Below are 6,414 nucleotides of genomic sequence, written 5' to 3' on the forward strand. Positions count from 1 at the left end.
TGTGTCAGTACCATGCTGTTTTGATCACTATAGATTTATAGTATAGCCTGAAGTCTGGTAATGTGTTACCTCCTGATTTGTTCTTATTTCTGAGTAATGTATTTGCTATTAAAGGTTTTTTCTGATTCCATATAAAATGAAGTACTATTTTTTCAAGTTCTTTAAAGTATGACAATGATGCTTTAATAGGGATTGCATTAATCTGTAGATTGCTTTGGGTAGTATGGACACGTTAACAATGGTTCTGACTCCAAGCCGGAAGAGGGTGGCGGCGGCTGCTCTAAAGAGATTTTGGTTCCGAGGCCGGGACTATGCAGAAGCCTGGGGGGACACGGCGGCGGCGGCTCGAGCCGGCCGGGATGCGCCGTTGTGTATGTGGGGCTGCTGGGCGGGGGTGCGGTCTGCTGCGCCCTGGCACCCAACGAGAGTGCCTTCGAGGAGGCGTCGCTCTACACGTCTGGGACCCTTTTGCTGCTGGTGCCGGCCTTGCGAAATGCAACTCGGAAACCTACATGCAGCGGCTGTTCTGGCTGCGGGGCCATGGCTGCCTGTGCCAAGTGAACCTGGGGCTCTACTCGCTTGTGTACGAGGCGCCCTTTGACCCCCAGGCCAGTCTCTATCAGGCCCACTGCAGCTATCTGCAGCCCCGTTGGACTGACTTCCCGGGCCGGATCTTGGATGTGGGCTTCGTGGGTCCCTGGTGGGTGCTGGAGGCCCGGATGCGTGACTGCGACATCAACGATGAAGAGTTCCTTCACCTGCCAGCACACTTACGCATCGTGGGGCCCCACCAGCTGCGCTCAGAGACCAATGAGCAGCTCTTCGATGAGAAGTACAAGCCTGTCCTGCTCACTGATGATCAAGTGGATCAGGCTTTATGGGAGGAACAGGTCTTGCAAAAAGAAAAGAAGGACAGGCTCGTCCTGAGCCAGGCCTACTTCCAGGTGCAATCGGAGGTCCCGATATGAGTTCACGGCTCCCATTTCTGGGAGACTGCCTGGAATTGTGCAATTGTTTTTTTGGCCGGGGCTGGGTTTGAACCCACCACCTCCAGCATAAGGAGCAGGCGCCCTACTACTTTGAGCCACAGGCGCTACCCAGATAAAGCATTTTCTGATAATCTATGTGGAATCATGGATTCTGGGTATGTTAATACTTCAGTAGCCCTAAAACACAGAAGTCTAAGAAAAGTAATAAGTTGTTATATATGGCTGGTACTTAAAGAGGTTATGATAATTATACTTTTAAAGCTGAAATATTAAGGGAATGAAAGTATCTCTGCCACCTTGGTGTTCTATGGCTAGTTAATAAAAGGAGGCATTGAAACAACAACAACAACAAAAAAAAACAGTGTTGATTCTTCCCAGACGCGAGCATGGTATGTTTTTCCATTTGTTAACATCTTCAGCTATTTCTTTTCTCAGAGTTTCATAGTTCCCTTTATAGAGATCTTTCACATCATTTGTTAGGTAAATTCCCAGATATTTCATCTTCTTTGGCACTATTGTAAAAGGAATGGAGTCCTTGATTGTTTTTTCAGTTTGACTATTGTTAGCATATATAAAAGCTACTGACTTGTAAGTATTGATTTTGTATCCTGAGACGCTGCTGTGTTCCTTGATCACTTCTAAGAGTTTTGAAGTTGAGTCCCTGGGATTTTCCAGGTATGGTATCATATCATCAGCGAAGAGTGGGAGTTTGATCTCCTCTGACCCTATTTGGATACCCTTGATCACTTTCTTTTGCCTGATTGCAATGGCTAAGACTTCCATTACTATGTTGAATAGCAGTGGAGACAGTGGGCATCCTTGCCTCGTTCTTGATCTGAGTGGAAGTGTTTTCTCTTTTTTTTCTTTTTTTTGTAGAGACAGAGTTTCACTTTATCGCCCTTGGTAGAGTGCCGTGGTGTCACACAGCTCACAGCAACCTCCAACTCTTGGGCTTAGGCGATTCTCCTGCCTCAGCCTCCCGAGTAGCTGGGAATGTTTTCAATTTTACATCATTCAATATGATATTGGCCATGGGTTTGCTGTAGATGGCCTCTATCAGTTTAAGAAATGTCCCTTCTATGTCTATCTTCTTAAGAATTCTGATCATGAAAGGATACTGGATATTATCAAAGGCTTTTTCTGCATCAATTGAGAGAATCATATGGTCTTTGTTTTTTATTTTATTGATGTGATGTATTATATTTATAGATTTGCATATATATATATATTTTTTTTTTTTTGCAGTGTTTGGCCGGGGCTGGGCTTGAACCCACCACCTCCGGCATATGGGGCTGGCGCCCCACCCCTTTGAGCCACAGGTGCCACCCAAGATTTGCATATATTGAACCAACCCTGTAACCCTGTAATAAAACCAACTTGATCATGGTATATAATTTTTTTGATATGTTGTTGAATTCTGTTTGCTAAGATCTTATTGAATATTTTTGCATCAATATTCATTAATGATATTGGTCTATAGTTTTCTTTCTTTGTTGGATCCTTTCCTGGTTTGGGTATCAGGGTGATATTTGCTTCATAGAATGTGTTGGGAAGTATTCCTTATTTTTCTATTCTTTGGAAAAGGTTGTATAATATAGGTTTTGGTTCCTCTTGAAAGGTTTGATAGAATTCGAATGTAAAGCCATCTGGTCCTGGACTTTTCTTTTTAGGGAGATTTTGTATTGTTGATGCTTTTTCAGTGGTTGATATAGGTCTATTCAAGAGTTCTAATTCTTTCTGGTTGAGTCTAGGAAGGTGCTTCCAGGTATCAGTCCATTTCCTTCAGATTTTCATATTTCTGGGAATAGAGATTTTTGTTGTAATCACTGAGGATTTTCTGAATTTCTGAAGTGTCTGTTGTTATTTCTTCTTTATCATTTCTGATAGACAATATTAGAGATTTTACTTTTCTATTTCTGATTAGATTGGCCAAAGGTTTATCAATTTTGTTAATCTTTTCAAAAAAACACCTTTTTGTTTCGTTGATATTGTGAATCTTTTATTTTCAATTTCATTTAATTCTGCCCTAATTTTGGTTATTTATTTCTTCTGCCTGGTTTAGGGCTGGAATGTTCTTCCTTTTCCAGTTGCTTGAGATGATCCATTAAGTTGTTGGCTTCCTCTCTTTCTGTTTTCTTGATGAGGCTTCCTGCTATAAATTTCCCTCTTAGGACTGCCTTTGCAGTATCCCACAGGTTTTGATAATTTGTGTCTTCATTATCATTTTGTTCCAAAAATGGTGATTTCCTTCTTAATCTCACCTTTGACCCAGCTATCATTCAGCCTACAATTATTTAGCTTCCATGACTTTGTTTGAGTATGAACATTTCTGTTGCCATTAAGTTCAGCTTTTATTCCATGGTGGTCTGAGAAGATGTAAGGAATAATTTCTATACTTTTAAATTTGCTGAGGTTAGCTTTGTGTCCTAGGACATGATATATCTTGGAGGATGACCCATGGGCTGATGAGAAGAATGTATATTCAGTTTTATTAGGGTGAAATCTGTAAAGATCTGTAAAGTTCATTTGTTTTAGGGTCAGGTTTAAGTCTAATATTTCTTTGTTTAGTTTCGGCTTGGAGGATCTATCCAAAACTGTCAAAGAGGTGTTAAAATCTCCAACTATTTTAGTACAGGAAGATATCAAGTTGTTCATATCCATTAGGGTCTGCTTTATGAATTGAGGAGCATTCTGGTAGGGTGCATAAATGTTAATTATCGAAATCTCTTCATATTGGGTGTTTTTCTTGACGGATATGTAGTGATCTTCCTTATCTTTCTTTATCTTTGTTGGTTTAAATCCAGTTGTATCTGCTACTAAAATTGCAACCCCTGCTTTTTTTCTGGTTTCCATTTGCCTATATTATACAAGTCCATCCCTTCACCCTGAGTCTATTTTTATCTTTTAAGGTAAAATGAGATTCTTATGTACAGCAGATATCTGGTCTGAGTTTATGTATCCTGTCAGCTAGCCTGTGCCTCTTAAGAGGACAATTTAAACCCTTCACATTAATTGAGAGAATTGATAAGCTTGCTTGCGTTTTGGGTGTCATGACTTTCAGATGTCCAGTGGACATGTTTAATCCTTTCACCACTATGGAAGTTGTGTTTTGTTCAAAAATTTCTGGGTGAGTTTACTTTGGATGTAGAGCATTGCACTGGTCATTGTGGAGGAAGGGCCTGAGAATATCCTGGAGAGCTGGTTTAGTTATGGAAAATTTCTTCAACATATCTATGTCATTAAAGTATTTGATTTCTCCATCACAAATGAAATTCACTTTAGCTGGATAGAGGATCCTGGGCTGGAAATTGTTTTGTTTTAGGAGACTGAAGGTAAATGACCATTTTTTTCCGGCTTGAAAGGTTTCAGCTGAGAGATCTGCAATTATTCTGACATTTCTCCCTTTGTAGGTGATGCTTTTCTTACGTCTGGCTGCATGCAGAATTTTCTCCTTCATCTTATCTTTGGCAAAGTTAATCACAATGTGTCTAGGAGATGCTTTATTTGGATTGAGTCTTGCTGGGGTTCTGAAACTGTCTGATATCTGAAGTTCTGTATCTCTTGCAATGCTTGGGAAATTCTCCTCCAAAATCTCTTGGAGTAGAGCATCTGTACCTTTAGGACCATTCTCTTCTCCTTTGGGAATTTCTGTTTTTTTTGCAGAGACAGAGTCTCACGGCACCGCCCTTGGGTAGAGCGCCATGGCGTCACACGGCTCACAGCAACCTCTAACTCTTGGGCTTACGCGATTCTCCTGCCTCAGCCTCCCGAGCAGCTGGGACTACAGGCGCCCGCCACAACGCCCGGCTATTTTTTTGTTGCAGTTTGGCCGGGGCCGGGTTTGAACCCACCACCCTCGGCATATGGGGCTGGCGCCCTACTCACTGAGCCACAGGCACCGCCCTCCTTTGGGAATTTCTATAAGACGAATGTTTGATCTTTTGGAGTGATCCCACAAGTCTCTCAGGGAATGATCAGTTTTTGCTCTCCATTTGTCTGCCTCTTTGAATGTTTGGAAACATTCAAAAGCTTTGTCTTCAGTTTCAGAGATCCTTTCTTCTGCCTGGTCAACTCTATTACTGAGGGATTCTACTATATTTTGGAGTTCCTCAACTAACTTTTTCATTTCCCTGAGCTCTGCTATCTCTTTTCTCATTATGTCCATACATATCTTTGGTGACTTGGGCTTTGAATTCATTAATTTCTTGAGACAACTTTAGAACTACTCTTTGGAATTCAATTTCTATGTTTTCTTCCATTCTATTTATTTTATTTGCCTCCATATTCTGAATTCAATTTCTGACATTGCTGCCATTTGTCTATGCATGGCATCTTCAGTTGTATCTCCTTTATCATTTTTTGGAGGGGTTGATCTACTCTGGTTATTCATTTTGCCAGAGTTCTTCTATTGGGTCCACACCATCTTTATTTTCCACTGTTTGGTTATTAGAACTTGTAGGGTGAGATTTAATTGGGATCCCCAGGTAGTAGAGATAGCCCCTTACCAAATCTCTAGGCTTTGTAATTGTGGCTTATCTCCTACAACCTTACAAAGGACCCTGTCAGAGTTTTGGCCGGAGACTCTGAGGACCTACTTGGTGAGATAGCACAAGCTAGGCCTGTTTTGATATCAGCCAACCTCTAACCTATCCTAAGAAACCACAGTATTAGATTTAAATCTCAACTATGAAGAGATAACAAACAGCTGTGGCACCCAGCCCCCACTCTTCAGTTCTTTTCTGCTACAGAACTTCGAAGATGAACCTGAGAATGTCCCTGAGTGGACAGCCCCAGACATGGGTTCCAACCAAATTGTCTTAGGCAGTGAGGGATTCAACAAACCCTGCCCAACAGAGAGGGATTCAACAGCCCAATTGGAGACAGGGATCCACACTCCCACCTGCCAGACTCAGTCCACAATATTGTCCGCTTCTCTGCTCACAGGCTCAGCTTGGGCCAGGGGCAAAGCCCTCGCCTACATAGTCTCAGTCCATACACAGCTAGCCTCTGCTTGCCAGACCAGTTGGAGTCAGGAGACCTGCCAGTCTTAGTCTACCGCCTGGCAAGCCTCTGTTCACAGGCTCTGTTAGAGTCTGGGCACTGCACTCTGCCCACAGGTCTCAGTTCTCACCTAGTAAGCCTCTGCTCACCAGCCCCTCTGGAGGCAGTAGACTACACCCTAGGCCACAAGTCTTGGTCCACACCCAGTAAGCCACTGCTTGAGGGTTCTGTTGGAATCAGGGGACCACACCCTTGCTCTCAGGTCTCAGTCCATGCCTAACAAGCCTCTGCTCATAGGCTCAGTAGGGGCTGGGGACCAGCCTTGTCTGCCAAATTCAGCCCACACAGGGCAACCACTCTCCTCCTGTGGATGCAGTCAGAGCTGGGGGTTTTGCACCCCATGCCGCCAGACACAGCCCAAATC

General features: G+C 42.8%; 1 pseudogene; it reads left to right on the forward strand.

The window, feature by feature from the left end:
• Positions 1-223: 223 nt before the first annotated feature.
• On the forward strand, positions 224-1,065 carry LOC128571677 (mitochondrial import inner membrane translocase subunit Tim29-like; annotated as a pseudogene).
• The last annotated feature ends 5,349 nt before the right edge of the window (positions 1,066-6,414 follow it).

This window comes from Nycticebus coucang, chromosome 19 (genome assembly GCF_027406575.1).
Source record: "Nycticebus coucang isolate mNycCou1 chromosome 19, mNycCou1.pri, whole genome shotgun sequence".
In the NCBI taxonomy this organism is placed as follows: Eukaryota; Metazoa; Chordata; class Mammalia; order Primates; family Lorisidae; genus Nycticebus; species Nycticebus coucang.